Below are 20082 nucleotides of genomic sequence, written 5' to 3'. Positions count from 1 at the left end.
GAGAGAGAGGTCTGAGAGAGAGAGAGAGAGAGAGGTCTGAGAGAGAGAGAGGTCTGAGAGAGAGGTCTGAGAGAGAGAGGTCTGAGAGAGAGAGAGAGGTCTGAGAGAGAGGTCTGAGAGAGAGAGAGAGAGAGAGGTCTGAGAGAGAGAGAGGTCTGAGAGAGAGGTCTGAGAGAGAGAGGTCTGAGAGAGAGAGAGGTCTGAGAGAGAGAGGTCTGAGAGAGAGAGAGAGGTCTGAGAGAGAGAGAGGTCTGAGAGAGAGAGAGGTCTGAGAGAGAGAGAGAGAGGTCTGAGAGAGAGAGGTCTGAGAGAGAGAGAGAGAGAGAGAGAGAGGTCTGAGAGAGAGAGAGAGAGAGAGAGAGGGGTCTGAGAGAGAGAGAGAGAGGGGTCTGAGAGAGAGAGAGAGGTCTGAGAGAGAGAGAGAGGGGTCTGAGAGAGAGAGAGAGAGAGGGGTCTGAGAGAGAGAGAGAGAGGTCTGAGAGAGAGAGGTCTGAGAGAGAGAGGTCTGAGAGAGAGAGGTCTGAGAGAGAGAGAGGTCTGAGAGAGAGAGAGGTTTGAGAGAGAGAGAGGTCTGAGAGAGAGAGGTCTGAGAGAGAGAGGTCTGAGAGAGAGAGAGAGAGAGGTCTGAGAGAGAGATAGGTCTAAGAGAGAGAGAGAGAGGTCTGAGAGAGAGAGGTCTGAGAGAGAGGTCTGAGAGAGAGAGAGGTCTGAGAGAGAGAGAGAGAGAGAGAGAGAGAGAGAGAGAGAGAGAGAGAGAGGTCTGAGAGAGAGAGAGGTCTGAGAGAGAGAGAGGTCTGAGAGAGAGAGGTCTGAGAGAGAGAGAGGTCTGAGAGAGAGGTCTGAGAGAGAGAGAGAGGTCTGAGAGAGAGAGAGGGGGGTCTGAGAGAGAGAGAGAGAGGTCTGAGAGAGAGAGAGAGGGGTCTGAGAGAGAGAGAGAGGGGTCTGAGAGAGAGAGAGAGAGAGAGGGGTCTGAGAGAGAGAGAGAGGTCTGAGAGAGAGAGGTCTGAGTGAGAGAGGTCTGAGAGAGAGAGAGGTCTGAGAGAGAGAGGTTTGAGAGAGAGAGGTCTGAGAGAGAGAGGTCTGAGAGAGAGAGAGAGAGGTCTGAGAGAGAGATAGGTCTAAGAGAGAGAGAGAGAGGTCTGAGAGAGAGTGTGGTCTGAGGGAGAGAGAGAGTGAGGTCTGAGGGAGAGAGAGAGAAAGTGAGGTCTGAGGGAGAGAGAGAGTGAGGTCAGAGAGAGAGAGAGAGAGAGTGAGGGAGAGAGAGAGAGTGAGGGAGAGAGAGAGTGAGGTCTGAGGGAGAGAGTGAGGTCTGAGAGAGAGAGTGAGGTCTGAGAGAGAGAGTGAGGTCTGAGAGAGAGAGTGAGGTCTGAGAGAGAGAGTGAGGTCTGAGAGAGAGAGTGAGAGTGTGTGAGAGAGAGTGAGAGTGCGTGAGAGTGTCTGAGAGAGACACCAACTGCGCACCTCAACTGTTAGGTATGTATATACACCTTTGTTTTTTCTTTGGGCGCCGCGGAAAAATCCTGATCGCCTTGGGGAGCCTTGAACCGAAAAAGTTTGGGAACCACTGGTTTGGAGAATGGCGGGACCATGCGATGACCATGAAGAAGCTGAGGCTAATGAACTGATAAATGTCCTGACCAAGGCCCATGGACAGATGGACGACTCAAGTGCATTGTTGGTGAAATTCTATGCCCTCAAACAGAAGGAGTGAGAAGACTTATCTGACTTCCTGCTCCAGCTACAAATGATGCTGTGGACTCTGACCCTCAAGAAGGTCATCCAGAAGGCCGAATAAGACACTTATAGAACCAGACAATTCTTGCGAGGAGCATCACTCACACACCCCCTCGTGGCCAGGATCTGCTGCACCTTCTCCATCACTAGTGCTCCCAACTTTGAGGATCTACTGGACAAAATCCAAGAACAAGAGGCTATCCTGAGGTTCCAGACCCCCAAGGCCTCTCGAGATTCCTCCAAAGGGGAGAACAAAGAAACTCCAAGGAAAATGTCCAGGATTAAAGAGAAGACCGAAGACTCTACTCCTCAGCGGCAGTACCAACCCAGTTCTCTACTGCCTAGGAGGTTAGCTCTTCCCTCCACAGCTGGCGAAGGTCGCTCCGACCGCTGCGACAGAAAGGCCAGAAAGGCCATTTCAAAAAGGAATGTTCAGCTCAAGAAAAAAAAACTTTCTTTGGGCGGAACCCTCCTCAATCCATGACCTGTAGAGTCCAAACCGCAGAACCCACATCCCCCCCCTCCTAAACTCCTCTCAAATCCAGCCCCAACGATACAACTCCACCCTTGGATGCTGACCTTCGGGTAGGACCAGTCACTATCATACACGGCATCATGGATGGGGGCTATTCGTCAGCATTGTTGGACACTGGGTCCCAAGTGACCATCGTGTACAGAGGGTTCTATGACCAACACCTCAAGCACCGCCCCTTGCAGTCGGTGGATCATATGAAAGTGAGGGGGTTAAGCAATGAGGATTACCTCATTGATGGGATAGTGAAGGTTCGACTGGAGATACTCCAGCTGAACACAGGCAAGTCGCACCCTATGGATGTGGAAGCAATAGTATGCCCTGAACCCCAAGAGCAGCCCTAGTACCCGATTATCCTGGGAACTAACACCGACATAGTGCAGACCATAATCAGGGCCTACCTACATGAGACCGGTGAATGACCTCTATCTAGCCTAAAACTTCATCCTATCCTACGGGAGGAGTGTCGCAAGATATCTGCCCTAGACCATCATGGAGATCTCTTCAACCGCCAAGCATGGTTGACGGAGAGCCCACCAGGGGGAGTGCAATGCATGGCTGCATGGTGCTGCTACCCTGACCGAGAAGAGACTGACCATCTCTTCTCTTTGGAGAGCACGCCAGAAGAAGATGCTCAGCGAGGATACAAGCTGATACCAGAGGTACGGGAATGGCCTTCCGAGATTCCTGAGCAAATTAGTTTGATTGTCCAAAATAGCTCTTCATAACCCATGGCCTTCGATCCAGGTCGAAGATTGGGACGAATATATCCTGCTACCCCATGAAGATTATGCCTCATGTGAATACAGCTGTGATCGCAGAGCACCCAGCAGAACTGCCTTTCAATTTCGGGGACTCAGCCCTGTTGGACGAATGGAAAGACCGACTGACGTCCAGATTGCAAGAATGCCGGGATGTGTTCTCCACAGGTGAGATGGATGTGGGCTGCAGTCGAAGTGCCCAACACATTATTTGGCTCAGGGATGCACCCCCTTACGCGAACGATCTTGTCGCATCGCCCCTCGGGATGTGGACGATGTAAGGGACATCTTACAAGAGATGGAGACAGTGGGGATTGTGACCGAATCCCGGAGTCCCTATGCCTCGCCCATCGTGGTGGTGAGGAAGAAGAATGGGCCAGTCAGATTGTGTGTCGACTATCGGACACTGAATAATCATACGATACCAGACCAGTACACCCACCCCGCATTGAAAAGATACTCAAAGCACTAATGGGAAGTCAGTGGTTCAGTGTCCTGGACTTACGGTCTGGGTACCATCAAGTACCAATGAGTGCCGAAGACAATGAGAAGACAGCCTTTGTCTGTCCCCTGGGTTTTTATCAATTTACGCGTATGCCCCAAGGCATTTGCGGAGCTCCCGCGACCTTTCAGCGCCTAATGGAGAAGACTATCGGTGACATGAATCCCTGGAATGCTTGGTCTACCTGGACGATATCATCGGTTTTGGTAAGACCTTGGAGGAACATGAAGAAAGACTGCTGAAAGTACTGGACCTTCTAGGTCGAGAAGGCTTGAAGCTGTCTCTTGACAAGTGTAGGTTCTGTCACACCTCGGTGACCTATGTGGGACACATTGTGTCTGCAGATGGGATCGCCACTGACCCTGCTAAAGTCGAAGCTGTGGTAAATTGGACGCAACCGAAGAATGTCATAGAGTTACGCTCTTTCTTCTGGTTCTGTGGTTACTATTGTCGCTTTGTGGAGGGGTACTCCAGTAAGGCCAAACCTCTAAATAATCTTCTCAAGATATACCCCGAAGACGCCTGGCGTGAGGCCACCTGTGCTCAATGGCCGTTCGTTGATAAATGGACGGCAGAATGCGAACGGGCCTTCCAGGGCTTGAAGAGAAGCTTAACAAAGGCACCTGTTCTTGCTTATGCTGATCCGGAACAGCCCTACTTTCTCCATGTGGACACGAGTCTTAATGCTTAGGTGCAGTCTTACATCAGAAGCACCCAGAAGGCCTCCGACCGGTAGCTTACATCAGCCAAAGTTTGACCCCCAGTGAGCAGAATTATCCGGTACACAAACTAGAGTTCCTCGCCCTCAAGTTGGCCATCGTGGACAAACTCCATGACTATCTGTATGGAGTATCTTTCGAAGCACGAATGGATAATAATCCCCTCAACTACATACTAACATCCGCTAAACTAGATGCTACCGGCCACCGATGGCTGGCAGCACTATCCAACTACAAATTCACACTGAAATACAAACCAGGGCCTCTGAATATTGGAGCGGATGTCCTATCCTGAAGACCAGGGCTGCGCCCCACTCCAGACGATGACTGTTGGGGAGGAGATACCGGGCCCAGGGATGAGAGCCATGTGCAACACGACTGCTGTCACAGCGGATAGAGTGGCATTTTCAGAGTTAAGAGTCGCAGACTCATTAGGATGTCAATCCAAAGCCGTCCCGCCGCTTACTGTGACCCAGAAGGGATGAATATCACCCACGATAAGATCATAATGTAGAAGGATATGATCCAAAATCAGACCCAGGATGCCATAGCTGGCATCATCCGCCAAGCCATCCTGAAGAACAATCCTGCCATTCTGAAAAGTGCTCCCCGCGACATAGTCACCATTCTCATGCGAGAAGCAGATAAGTTTGAGATTGACAATGAGTTACTCTATCGGGTGGTGGAATACCACAAATAGAAGACAACTGGTTCTCCTCCGGAACCATGGTCCTGAAAGCTTTGCACGATGAGCATGGACATCTCGTGTGGAGAAGACCTATGGTTTCATCAGAGACCGGTTCTTCTGGCCAAAGATACATGAGGCGGTGGAACGACACTGTAGGCGTTGCTCCAGGTTATTCAACGTAAGACCCCTCCTACCAGAGCGGGACCCATGGCCAACTTGAAGAACTTGAGTCCCATGGACTTGGTATGCATGCATTTCCTGTGCTTCGAGCCTGATGCCCGAGGTATCTGTAACGTGCTGGTCATCACAGACCATTACACACGATATGCACAAGCTTTCCCGACCAAACATCAGAAGGCCATCACAGTGGCAAACAAACTGTGGGAAAAGTACTTTGTGCATTATGATCTGCCCAATCGCCTCCATTCTGACCAAGGCCAGGATTTTGAAAGCAAACAAATCCGGGAGCTGCTCAAAATACTGAACATCACTAAGTCTCGAACCACTCCGTACCATCCGGAGGTTGACACCCTGCCGGAGAGGTTTAACCGGACATTACTGGAAATGCTCGGCACGTTGAAGGGCGCTCAGAAAACAGAATGGAGCCGACATGTGGAAGCCCTAGTACATGCGTACAACTGTACTCGACACGAATCCACGGGATTCTCCCCATACTTCCTCATGTTTGGGCGAGAAGCAAAATTACCAGTGGATGTACGTCTGCGAGTGTCAACAGATGGGATACACAATGCTACACACTTCCGATACGTGCGAAGGCTTTGGGAGAACCTGTAACAGGCTTACCAGCAAGCTGAGAAGTCCTCTGCTCGACTCAACGCCAGCAATAAAAGGCGCTATGACCACAAGGTCAGATACTGGGAAAGCCGTCCAGGAGATGCAGTGCTTCTCCACAATTTAGGAATTCCAGGGAAGCATAAACTCGCTGACCGTTGACGTGACAGATGCCTGGCTCCCGGTCTACTGTATAAAAGACATGGATAGTCGTGTAAGGCAACGTAACGACCTTCTCCCTATTCCACAAGTGGGGGATGATGAAGCAGAAATACTGGCTACACCATTGGACGGTGCGCCGGAACAGTTAAAGGATAGCAAAGAAACCATCTCTTAGACCACTAATGGTCACCCAGAGGGTGAAAAGACTGTTAAAGAGACTGTAGTGGATCCAATGGAGGGACCCTCTCAAAGAGGACCTTGAAGTCCCAGAGCACCTCCTGGAGGAGATACGGGTAAAGGGCCCCAACACACGACGCCTCCTAGGGTGTTCCAATGAGCCAACCCCTGGACCCCAAAAGCCCATGCTTCGCTCCAAGCAGAGACTATTCAGAGACATTATTACCCGCAATGGGAGAGGCTGAGCATCAGGACTATACCTATTACTCTCCAGAGGGAGTAGCTGAAGAACCCACTTCCAGTACTGCAGCGGCTGCTGCCCCTGCCTCCCGTCGCTATCCATGCCGCCGCCCAGTGCATACCTTGAACTCTGCCGTCGCCATCTTGGATTCTGGCACTGGTGTTACAGACTCTCAGCTGGGCTCTACTATTTCTTGGTCTCTCAGCCACTCACGAGCAGCTCCTCGACACGCCTCTGCCATGCCCCTTGTGCGGATTGGTCACTGTCGCTTTAAATATCCTGCTTTGCCTTCACTTCCTTGCTCTGCATAGCTCCTTGCTTCCTGTGTAGCCTGGATACTGTGTCGTGCTCCTGTTTGTCTTTACTCCTACAGATTTGAACCGGCTTGTCTGACTTACCTCCCTGGCTCCCGACTTCGGCTTACCCATCACGATTCTTACCTCTCAGACCCTTGGGCACGGAAACGGATTTAACTACGGAACTCTCTATACTCCTGAACTCGGCAAGTACAACAACTATTCTAAATCTTAATCCAGGCCTGGCCACGCTACAACCACATCCCGGACCCGCTCCCTCTGCTGTCGGTGTGTATATTCAACATCCCACCTCAGTACAGGGGACTGGCCTGGTCTATGGGCTGCACAGCGTGACATTATGCAGAGCCCAACAGAAACAGACCTGACTGAGGTGGGCCAACTAATCAGGGGACTTGCGCATTGCATTGATACTTTGGGAACTCAAATCACAAGCCTGGTACAACAGCTTTCCCAGCTTTCACTACAGCCTATTCCGGCCCCAGCCGTGCAGGGTGGCGACCGGCCATCAGAACTCAGGATTCCTACGCCTAAAGCATATGCGGGTGACCCTCTAGCCTGTTGTGGGTTTTTGAACCAATGTGAAATACAGTTTGAGATTTCTCCCAGCCTGTTCCCCACCGCACGCACCAAGGTAGCCTATGTTTACTCTCTTTTAACAGGGGACGCCTTGGCATGGGCCTCTCCCATCTGGGAGTTGCGTGCGGAAGTCACCCAGGATTACCAGCTTTTCCGTCAAGAATTCCAGCAGGTATTCGATATTCCCGCACGCAGAGATACTGCTGCTGCTTCTCTTGTTCAATTGTCTCAAGATCGTAGGTCCGTAGCCAAATACGCATTGGAATTCCGGACTGTCGCGGCGGAGACGCATTGGAACCAGGAAGCCCTTATTGCTGTGTTTTCGCAAGGTTTGTCCGATTCTGTAAAGGATGAACTTGCAGTTCAGCCCAGGCCACAGGGATTGGAGGAATTGATCGCACTATGCATACGAGTGGATCAGCGCCTTCAACAGCGCCGTCATGAACGCCAGCGTCCCAGAATTTTCTCTTCTGACCCTATTCTTCCCAGATCCTTCCCAGCTATTCGTCCTGTTCTAGACACTGTGGAACCCATGCAGATTGCCAGTCAAGAGTTCCGTAATACCGACAGGACTGCCGATAGAACCCCTGACCGGACTGCCGAAAGGGCTCGTCGCCGGAATGAGGGCCTTTGCTACTACTGTGGATCTCCTGAGCATACGGTACGTTTTTGTCCTTTAAGGCCCAAAGAACAAACATGACCAATGGGGCAAGAGGGACTCATTTTGGGGTCAATATCTTCTCACCCTATCTCTGAAGAGGAACTCCCTAAGAGAATTATGCTTCCAGTCTCGCTTGAAGGTCCGAATTTTCTCGTAACTACCGCTGCTTTTCTTGATTCAGGATCCGGTGGTAACTTTGTGGATCAAGATTTTGCTACTCATAACAAGATTCAACTCATCGCTTAGAAATCGCCGATTGGCCTCGAGGCTATTGATGGTCGTCCTTTGCAACCTGCCTTCATCACGTTAGAGACTCTTCCTCTCACTCTTTCTGCCGGTATTCACACCGAAATCATATCCTTTGACGTGATGCACTCTCCTGCCGTTCCAGTAATACTAAGATTACCCTGGCTACAGCAGCACAACCCACGCATTGATTGGAGGGATGGCAAGACAATTCAGTGGGAGCCAGAGTCAGACGCCTCACCATTGCCAGTCATTTCTCCTACCACAGTCCTCGCGGGAGTGGAAACGCCCCAGGCTAATGATTCCGCTCTTCCTGAAGCATATGCGGATTTCATCAACGTGTTTAGCAAGACACAATCGGAGGTTCTACCTCCTCACAGACCTTATGATTGCCCCATTGATCTGGTTCCTGGCGCTGTTCTTCTGAAATGTAAGTCCTACCCCTTGTCTCTCCCTGAAACTGAAGCCATGGCAGCATACATCAAAGAAAACCTTGAAAAAGGATTCATTCGTAATTCTTCGTCCCCCGCTGGTGCCGGTTTCTTTTTTGACAAAAAGAAAGACGGATCCCTGAGACCATGCATTGATTACCGAGGGCTCAATCTCATCACAGTCAAGAATCGATACCCCCTTCCGCTGATCTCCGAACTTTTTGATAGGCTTCAATGGGCAAACTTTTTTTCCAAGCTAGACCTCCGAGGAGCGTACAATCTTGTTTGCATCCGAGAAGGCGATGAATGGAAGACTGCCTTCAATACCAGAAGCGGCCACTACGAGTATCTTGTAATGCCCTTCGGCTTATGCAATGCTCCTGCTGTTTTTCAGGATTTTATGAATGATGTCTTCCGTGATGTTCTCAACTCTTTCGTAATCGTCTATCTGGACGATATCCTAATTTTTTCTAAAAATCTTCAAGATCATGTCCAGCATACCAGGATCGTTCTCGCTCGCCTTCGTGTCAATAATCTCTACGCTAAGCTCGAGAAATGTCTTTTTCATCAAACCTCTACTGCCTTCTTAGGCTATATAATTTCAGATAAAGGATTTTTAATGGACCCTGAAAAACTTAAAGCTGTTTTGGATTGGCCTCAGCCCAACTCTCTCAAAGCCATCCAGCGTTTTTTGGGCTTCTCCAATTACTATAGGAAATTCATCCGAAAATTTTCCACCACTGTGGCTCCCATTACGGCCCTTCCCAAAAAGGGAGCTGACCCGTCTGTTTGGCCTCCGCAGGCCGTCTCGTCCTTCGAAACCCTGAAACAAGCTTTCGTCTCGGCACCCATTCTGCGACATCCCGATGTTAGTCTTCCTTTTACTTTAGAAGTTGATGCATCTGATTGTGGTGCAGGCGCCATCCTGTCCCAGAGATTCTTCCCTCAAGATAAGCTTCATCCATGTGGTTTTTTTTCAAAGAAGTTTTCGCCCGCTGAAAAGAACTATGATGTTGGCAATAGAGAGCTCTTGGCTATCAAGATGGCCTTACAGGAATGGCGACATCTCCTGGAAGGTTCCCGTGAACCTATTTTTATATTGACCGATCATAAAAATCTTCTTTATATCGAAAATGCACGTCGTCTGGGGTCTCGTCAAGCCCGTTGGGCACTATTTTTCTCAAGATTTAATTATACTCTGTCTTATATTCCCGGTTCTAAGAACACAGAAGCTGATGCCTTGTCCCGACAATTTTCTCCTGAGGAAAGATCCGAAGAAACCCCTGAAACTATCGTACCCTCTAAGTTTATAATTTCCGCCAACTCATTTGACATTCTCGAAAAGATCGTTGAAGCTCAAACACAAATTCCGAGTGGTCTAGAGGTACCGGAAGGAACGCTTTATGCTGCACCCAGGTTTCATCAAAAGATATTAGAATGGGGCCACTCTGTCCGTTCAGCCGGCCATCGCGGCTTCAAAAGAACTTTGGATCTTATCAAGCGTACTTTTTGGTGGCCTAATATGGCAAAGATGGTTCATGAATTTACTAGTGCTTGTCCAGTATGCGCACAAAACAAGACTCTTCATCAAAGACCCTCAGGCTTGCTCATGCCATTGCCAGTACCTGAACGTCCATGGTCACATATTTCAATGGATTTTATTGTGGATCTACCCCCTTCCAGAGGGATGAATACCATTTAGGTCATCGTTGACCATTTTTCAAAACAGGCCCACTTTGTTCCACTCAAAGGACTTCCCTCCTCGCCCACCCTAGCTGATATCCTCCCCAAGGAGGTGTTTCGCATCCATGGGATACCTACATCCATAGTCTTGGGCCGAGGCACGCAATTTATATCAAAATTTTGGCGGGCTTTCTCCAAGAGGCTTGGCATGGCGCTATCCTTCTCGCCAGGCTATCACCCCCAGACTAATGGGCAAACAGAAAGACTAAATCAAATGCTGGAACAATACCTACAATGTTTTATTTCCGACTCCCAGGATAATTGGGTTAACCTGCTACCTTGGGCAGAATTTGCAACAAATTCAGTTCGTAATGAATCCACGCACGAAACCCCGTTCTTTGTGAATTATGGTTTCCACCCAAGTCGACTGCCAATCTCAAACATTCCAATAGGAGTGCCGGTGGCTGATGAACAGGTAACTACTCTTCAGAAGTCATGGATCAAGATTCAGTCCGCGCTTCTTAGCGCCGCTCAGAAATTCAAGTCTAAGGCAGACCACCGTCATCAACAGGCCCCTAATTACAAGCCAGGGGACCGAGTTTGGCTTTCATCCAAGAACATCAAGTTGAAGTCTCCGACCCTGAAATTGGCACCCCGATCCTTAGGGCCTTTTCTGATCCAGGAACAAATTAATCCTGTGGAATTTCGTCTGCAACTTCCGTCTTCCATGAGGATTCCAAACGTATTCCATGTTTCCTTGTTCAAGCCATTCGTCCAGAGCAAACGGTTCCCTGCTAAGACCCATAGACCCAAACCAGTCACGGTCCAAGAACAACCTGAATTCGAAATCCAGACAATCATGGATTCTCATGTATCCAGAGGAAAGATACAATTCTTTGTTCACTGGAAGGGTTATGACCCAGAGGAACGCTCTTGGGTACCCAAGGAGGACATCCATGCTCCAGTTCTCTTGGACTGCTTCCACAAGAAATTTCCACAGAAGCCTTGGATGGATCGTCCTGAGGTCGATCCTGAAGGGGGGGTAATGTAAGGAATCGGGGGCCATGTCCCTTGCGGTGTGACCCCTCCTTACCCACTACCAGTACTGCAGCGGCTGCTGCCCCTGCCCCCCGTCGCTACCCATGCCGCCGCCCAGTGCATACCTTGAACTCTGCCGTCGCCATCTTGGATTCTGGCACTTGTATTACAGACTCTCAGCTGGGCTCTACTATTTCCTGATCTCTCAGCCACTCACGAGCAGCTCCTCGACACGCCTCCGCCATGCCCCTCGTCCGGATTGGTCACTGTTGCTTTAAATATCCTGCTTTGCCTTCACTTCCTTGCTCTGCATAGCTCCTTGCTTCCTGTGTAGACTGGATACTGTGTCGTGCTCCTGTTTGTCTTTACTCCTACAGATTTGAACCGGCTTGTCTGACTTACCTCCCTGGCTTCCGACTTCGGCTTACCCATCACGATTCTTACCTCTCAGACCCTTGGACACAGAAACGGATTTAACTACGGAACTCTCTATACTCCTGAACTCGGCAAGTACAACGACTATTCTAAATCTTAATCCAGGCCTGGCCACGCTACAACCACATCCCGGACCCGCTCCCTCTGCTGTCGGTGTGTATATTCAACATCCCACCTCAGTACAGGGGACTGGCCTGGTCTATGGGCTGCACAGCTTGACAGGTACCCTCCAAACTGGGTAACCTATGATATAATTGGGGCACCCCACTATGAGGCTCAGCAGTGGTCTCGGAGCAAAATCCAATCTGTGATTGTGATGCTCATTGAATTGTGCTACATTGTTTAAAGTTGATTCAATGTGATAAGTTGTATTCATATATCTATATTGCATTTTTATTATATAAGTTATGTGTTATATTATTGAGTTACGCTGTTCCCAAGCGGGAACGTTGCTATTTTCACCAGGGGGAGAGTATAGCAGGGTCCCCTGGTGCCCCGTTTTCCCTTACCTCCCGGCGCGGTCGCGCCTAGCAGCGGAGGCAGGGACAGGTGCGGCCAGTACTGCAAGGGAGTAGGGACCAGCGAACGGCTCGCCGGAGGCTCCGGCGGCTCCCTCCACAGAGTGCCGCCATATTGGAAATATCACACATGCGCAGGAGCTCGCACATGCGGAGAGGCATAGAAATAGTAGCGGCCATTACACAGAAGCTCAGCATTACACATAATCATAATGCATAGGGGTGAGGATCATGTGGCGCAGATCAGCCAATAGTGCTGCAGCTTCCCCTGGAAGGGGAATATAGATACAATTTGCATGCTGCAGCCACGTTAGTCGGTGCTGGGACAGTATAGAGGTAAGAGGTATGTGCAGGGGTGTGTGACTCCTGCACTAGGCCAGACATTCCCCTAGGCCCCAGCTAGGCTCCGACTCCCCTGCAGTTTGTGGCAGCTACAGAGACAGGCCCTTAAATAGGGAAACTGCCCCATTAGCTGTTTGAGTTCAGGGACACAGCTGCAACGCTGCGCAACCCTGAGGATTGTGATCTTGGACCAGATCACACTGCAAGACCTAGAGACACTCCAGCTGGATACCACCCACACGGAGGTGTTCTCATCGCGGATGACATCGCTGGATTGGCGGTTCCCATCGTTCTTCCAGTCAGCGTGCCCGGGTGCTGGGGCACCCGGCAGGTACCTACATCAGTAAGTGCACCAACCAATTAACACACACCATAGTGGCAGCGCTGACCACATATAGGGGTGGGTTTAGACTCTTGTGGATACCAGGGTGGTTGGGTGCCCGAGGGCTCCGTCAGGTACTGTGGACACGGTGTGGGGTAACACGGTGGTGGGAAAGGTCGGGCAAGGCTGTTTGGTTAGCTGTAACCAGTAGTATTATTGTTATCATTGTTTGTCATTGCATATATGCCCAACAGTAAAGTGCTATTGTTTTATTGCATCAGTGTATGTTGTACATATATGGTCCTGCACGGGGTTATCCCGCATAGTTGGGATCCCACGCAGGTGGAGGTGCTGTCATATATAGAATCAGATACACCCCAGGCTCTCCGCGGCGGAGGTTCAGGTCTCCTGCGAGCCACAGGTAATACACACACACACCGTAGACGCCTTATCTCCCAGGGGGTGGGGGAAAGTGCACTACATTCTGTATATGTATATATAATCGACACTGGAAAGTATTAATGTGTGATCCACATCTTAATAGGTATCTCACTCCAAGAGCTCCAGTTGTGTTTCGTAGAGCCTTCAACGTTAAAAACCAACTAGCACCTAGTAGGCTTAGAGAGGGCCCTCTGTTGGTTAATCCTCACACCTCTCCCCCAGGGAATGTCAAGTGTGGGAGGTCTAGATGCATTATGTGCAAACATTTGAACACCTGTAAGTCTGTCACCTCTTCTACTAATAGATCTGTACACAGTATTAAGAGCCAGATCAATTGTTTAACTACACACGTAGTGTACATTCTGTCATGTGCCTGCAATTTACAGTATTTTGGACGAACTAAGCGCCCATTATGCATCAGATTCTTGGAACATCGTAGGGCTATCATTAAAGGTGCCAACAATCATAGTGTCCCCAGACATTTTTCTACATTACATTCCAAGGATCCTACCAGTTTAAGAATAGCAGGCATTGAATCAGTCCCTAGTTCCAAATTAGGTGGTGACAGATTTAAGACTCTTTGCATTCGGGAATCATTTTGGATTTATGGTCCCTAGAGGCCTCAACGACTGCATTGATACCAGTACACTTGTTTAGTCTCACTTTTCATTTTCCGCGCTCTCCTGATCCTGTGTTATATTTATCAGCTCTCATCTCTATTTCGCTTGTGGTGTGTGTACTAATTCTTGCACAAGCGGTGTATTTATGCGAGTGCATGACTCTGACACACACCTATTGTTTATATTTTATACTTATAGCCAGACATACACACCTGATCTCACCTATGCCTCCTTGCCATCTCTTCCCCTTTAAATGGTGTTAACCTTTTCATTTAACACTGACTAACCTTAAAACTTGACCCACAAATCAAGCATCCCAATAGCCTGCACTCATGGCTATTGTCCCACAGTCACTTATACCACCCATTGTGGCCAAGCACACCCATCTACAGCACTTATTCCCTCACCTGCTGTCTCTGTAAGTTTCCCCTCAAACCTCTTAGATTGTAAGCTCTTCGGGGCAGGGATTTCCTTTCCCATTGTCTGATTTTTGCTGCACTTGTATTTTTAAAATTCCCTGTACTGTATTCTTTGTGAAGCGCTCAGTACACTTTTGGCGCTATATAAATAAAGACATACAATACAATATGTATTTTCATCTATATCTTATGCATTTATTATTGGATTCTGTATTACCCTGCCTTACCACCCCCCTTGCATCTATTATATATCTTTTTTATGCTCTTTTAACCTTTAATTGATTATTATATTTACTTTCAATTCATGGAGTACACTATTTTGAGTTTTATAGTGTTTTATAACGAGCTATTATAAGGGGGTTGGTTTATTAATCATTCATCATGGTTATCCAAGCTTCATGTGGTATTTAATGGTTAATTGTCCACATGCAGCTAACGACTGAGATTGCTTGCAGCTGATTTCGTGGCTATAATAAACTATCACAGCTTCAGCATTCTCATTCTTAAGAAAGTCACTACGTGTGACGAAACATGTTGGAGCGTCGTGACACAGTGACGGAGTGTGAGGAGGCGGAGCATTGATCGTGGGCTTCATACTAGGAAGCAGCAGTGTTTTCAACATAGCGTATCCACTCTAGACCTCTAGCTCTGACTGAGGTCTGATACGCGGAAGCTAACACTAACACTGAAGGGATTTTATCTTCGGCGTGCCAGGAGGCATTACTATCCCACAACGGAACCGGACAACACGTGTAAGGAACCAGTTGCGTGTCCAACAAGGTCTGCGGTCAGTACACCATATTCAATATCTGAGAAGGGACATTCTCTATTGGTGATATTTGAACTCTGACTGCTTGTGCCACATGGCTGTTCATGGACTGTATCTGGCAAAGATATCTTACCCTCACTGTTTGCTTCATTAACCATTGATGCCCCACTCTCCTGTGCACATCCCTGAGGAAGGTCACGTGTAGCTGACCAAAACTTCGGATGTAGTGCCTTGGTTTTTGTTACCTCAATATATTGTTACTTATTTCAACTTGGCTGTGTGCTGTCTCTTCTTTCTGGATGAAGATCTGGTAATACCTGGCTTTTCATTGTTCACAGAGTGCCCGCTGCCTTGTTTCACCTATATATATATATATGTAGCGGTCATGTAAAATGGCTGCAGTCATCTCTCCTGCTGACAGTAAGGCCTGGTAAGTTGTGGGCATGCCAGCAGTAATTATGGAGGTTTGCCCTCACACCCTGGTGAGGTGCCCTATGTATGGATGGGAGTGGTCACAGGCTCTGACTCCTTGGTTAGTGATGTCAGAGGTGTGTCAGCTTCCAGAGTATACATAAGGCACAGCACTGATCAAAAGTTAGTTGAGTTCCTGTTGCTGTGCTGCCTCTGTCAGTAAGAGGCAGATGGAGGTCTGCAACATTGTTGCAGTAGTCTGATGCAGAGCTGTGAGTCTGGTAGCACAAGGAGACAGAGAAAAGCTGTTGGAGTCAGTTCTAGCTTAGAAGTTAAAGAGGAATATTAAAAGGACAATAAGGCTGTGACCAGGGACCTGGCACAGGTGTATTATCCCTGCGGGGATAGGGAATCCCTTGATTAGGACGAGACACCTTTCAAAGAGAAGCACAGCGAACAATGGAGGGCTGATTTCACCCCATTGTGGAGGGCAGTTGCCCGCTGTACAATAAAGATGTTCCTGATTACCAACACTCTCGTGTGCAAGTGTGGAGTTATTGCACAGAGAGGGGCACCACCGAGGAGTTCCTCACCAGGACCATCCCCATGCAGACGCAGGGATCCTGATGAGGTGGAGGCGCTGCACTGGATATAGGTAGGACTCAGCACACTACCTCAGCTGCCTGTCTGGACGGGTTCTCCCCACACACCATCATGCGGGAGACTCAGGAGTCCTGTTGCCAACAGGTGCACCACCAGACACTACCACACTGTAATGGGGACTGGTTAGACCACAGGGGCCAATATGAGATTGGGTGGGTCAGGCCGGTTCACAAAAACCGTTAAATTTGGAGGCGCTGCTGAGATCAGATCTGTCAACAGGACAGGCTCTAGCTAGGCACACTGGGAAACAGGGAGAGTGTCTGCTGCCACTCTGTGCTGCGTTGGGACGGACCTAGGGGTGTTCAGGGGCTGGCAGGGTATTGTCAGTTCGCAGGGACGACCTAGGGGCCTGAAAGGAGTTGGGGGTTTGGAGCCGGGCTATAGCTGTCACCGTGTCTGTTACCGTCACTAGTCACCGTGAGGTAGTGCTAGTTGGTAGGATGCCAGAAGGGATAGCCTGTTAACGTGGTCAGGAGTCCTGGAGAGGGTCTGCGCTAGGCTGACCAAGAGAGGTAGACGCCCCAGTACTGCATGGGAGCCCCAGAGTACTCTAGCCCATTCCAGACCTCTTACCGTAGGGAGCACAGACTGGGAGGAAGGAGATACAGCAGACACTGAGAGAGTGAGCCTAGCCTGAGGTAGTGCAACACGAGTCCAGCCTACATTAGGTACACAAGGTGGTGCATCAGGGCAATCTTTATTGTACCGGTGTGGAGGCTGCCCCGCAGAGAGGAGCCCCATGTATAATAATCCTAACTACTGCGAGAGAATGGCGACCGCAAGAATGGAGGATCCGCGCGGTGCGGATAGTCCATAATGGCGACCGGAGGCTGATGGGGAGAGCACACGTGGCGTGCGTCCCACTGAAGAGCAAGCTGTTGCTGGAATGTCTTTTACAAGCCTGCTGTGGAGTGGAGCGAAAGCTGTAGCTGCACCGTTTTGGCCCTGCCTAGGACCGCGGGGTGCTACCCTGAATGATAGTAACGAGGACATTGAGATTGTATCTGGAGAACAGGACTTACAAAATGGCGGCTCCCGCCTCCCTGGGAGACCGCGTGGGCGAGTTGCAGAAAATTCTGCAAATTCGGGACTTGCAGAGAGTTGGCCAGGAGTGGCGCCAACAGGGAAACCCCGACCTGATGGGGGGTATGGCGCGAAAGCTGCAGCCGCGCCCTCATGGACAGTGACTAATTCAGCCCCAGTGCTGGGTCACCCGATAAATCTATGGGACCCTCCCCTAATCTCAACCAGGGGGAGTGGCTTCCAGTTATGCCCCTTGGGCATGGGTCTAGTGGATCCAGGAGCTGGTGAGCCGACGGCGCAATTACCAGAAGTAGTTCCGGCAGCTGGAGTTGTGTGCAAAAAGGAAGGGTACTTCACACGCAAGGCAGCTGAAAGAAAACGGCTGGAATTGGCGGCAAAAGAGGAATTCCACCCTGTTGGGGATAAGGGCGCGAAATCAGAGGCCACGCCCCCAGGACTGTGAAAAGTTCAGCCCCTGTGCCGGGGCATCCAATTAACTTGTGGGACCCTCCCCAAATATTCACCAGGGGGAGGGGTCTCTATCTCTGCCAGGCAAGACCCGAGTTGTCTGAGGGAGGAGCTGGATGTGAGCTTCCTGTCCCACAGTTGCGAGGAGCTGGTGAACAGGAGAGACCACTGTGCAAAGTGTCTCCTGTGACCAGCACTACCAAAAGCGAGATGGACATATTTCCCTATTCATTGCCAGGAGGCTTCCTGGTAGTCAAGGCTGGGGACAAAGAGACATTGCGGTGCCTGTGCACGCAGTAAAGGTTACCCGGCGGAGAAGCTAGCACCACGGCATGGTGTCCCCAATGTGGCATCCACTGCCTAGGGGCCAGGCAGCCCTTCGTGCCTGGGCAGACCGAGGAGGCGGGAGCGGACACAGCCATGCTGACGGCTGAAGCCCCGCGTGCGGCCTGCACCGAACCAGTTGATCCCGGAGAATGGGGATCACTCCTAATGATCGGAACGGAGCCTGAAGAGAGAGGGGTCTACAACCGCGGTGAGAACCCGGAACCTCACCGTCGGTCCCCTGCGGGAGTGCCACTCCCCGAGTCGGAGTTCGGCTCCTCGAAAGAGGAACAAGCGACCCTAACGACGGTGGTGATGCGCCTACCGGCGGACCACTACAGCGGTGCTGGAAAAGAACCGGCACTTACCTGTGTCGCGGCGGAGCGGAGTCTCGTGTCGCCGGTGCAGAACCAACCCGAGAGGCGGAGTCCCACGGCCGTGGTGACTTACAGCGCGGAAGGAGGAGAAGATTCCATCCCGAGCCGACGGAGCGGTGAGATACCTCCTTACCCTCCCTAGGCGCCGGTGGTGGCAACGGCAGAGGAAGGCCTAGCCCAGGCCCGAGCGGAGCGGAGAGCAGAACCATCACTTCCGGCGGCGGATGTCGTTGTGGAGGAAGAGATCCCGCATGGGGATCCATCGCAAGATGGCGGAGTATCCGGTTCCGGTGATGACGTCACTTCCGGCGGAGGTAGCGGAACGACCAGAGAGAGAACCACAATGCCTCGGCGATCGGGCAGTGCTTCCCGATCACCTGTGTCAACACAGAGCTGGCAGGCTGCGAGGAGAGCTGAGACGGGTGAGGCCCAACCAGCGGCACATCCGCACAATGATACAGGACTATCCGAAGGCAGAGAGCGGGTTGGAACCCCGCGGATGCCCATTTCCTGTCCCTACGCCCAAACCCATGCCCTAGATAAAGCCCCTGTCCCAGTCACCTTTTCCCGTGGGTCCCCGTCCAGTTTGGGAATGTCGGGAGGGTCCCAGGGAATCGGTGAGGAACGGACTGGGGAGAGACTGAACAGTTACGATTCAGAGGGTGGTTCCAGGGGTGGAGGGCAACTGGGTAAGGTATCGAGGGACCGGTGGGTGCCTAGTGTAACCGAGTCGGCAGAGGAGAAGGCACAGGGATCATACCCATGGTCTAAGCCTCGCTCAGAAAGAACCTCGGGGGTATTCTCTTGGGGGGATGCAGAGGAAGGTGACCCAATAGAGTCAGAGAAAGGTAAAGATACCCGGTGGTGGGCCCCATTATTTGAGGGCTATGTGGCCTGGATGGATCGTACGCGATTCCTTATCCGAAGGGAGGATATAGTGGATTACTGGTGGGCAGTAGGAGAGTTCACACCCGCGCAGAGGGAAAGGGAGCTGCAAGAGAGGTGGTTCAAAATTGAGCACAAGGAAATAGAGCCCATGGGTCCTGACATCCTATCAGACCCAGTAGACCCTGATGAGCCCCTGTCATGGGTGTTGCCAGGGAGGGCAGGGAACGCAGAGCTGACTAGGAGCAGCCGGGCCGAGACGGCTATTATAGCCAAGTACAAAGCGCCCCACGGGTTGGAGTACCTGTATGTCCCTGAACCCCTCCTGGAGGGAGAAATTGAGTTTAAAATGGGTTCCACTGGTGAGGATAGGGGTATGGCACTGATGAGGAGGAAGGATCAGGGGAAGAAGATTGGGATCCTGGCGGGTTAGATGAGAAGTGTAAACCAGAGGGTTACAGCATTTCTGCTTTAAGCCCAGTGGACCATGCTGTGCGTAGGCCACCTTAAAGGGTATGGTAGTACCTCTAATGGATACTCTATAACAGAGTAATCCTGGTTGTGATACGTCTATGTTAGGATGTATCGGCTATTATATGTACTATAATGTTGGGACTAATGTGTGTTTTGTTTCACAGTGCTTCCTGATGGAAGGTGTTCAAATTTAGGTCCCAGCCGGGGACGGTGGGATTCACCAGGGGGAGAATGTAGCGGTCATGTAAAATGGCTGCAGTCATCTCTCCTGCTGACAGTAAGGTCTGGTAAGTTGTGGGCATGCCAGCAGTGATTATGGAGGTTTGCCCTC

This window comes from Ascaphus truei, chromosome 4, assembly GCF_040206685.1.
Source record: "Ascaphus truei isolate aAscTru1 chromosome 4, aAscTru1.hap1, whole genome shotgun sequence".
In the NCBI taxonomy this organism is placed as follows: Eukaryota; Metazoa; Chordata; class Amphibia; order Anura; family Ascaphidae; genus Ascaphus; species Ascaphus truei.
The sequence above is the reverse complement of the archived record's forward strand: the minus strand, read 5'-3'. Positions refer to the sequence as shown.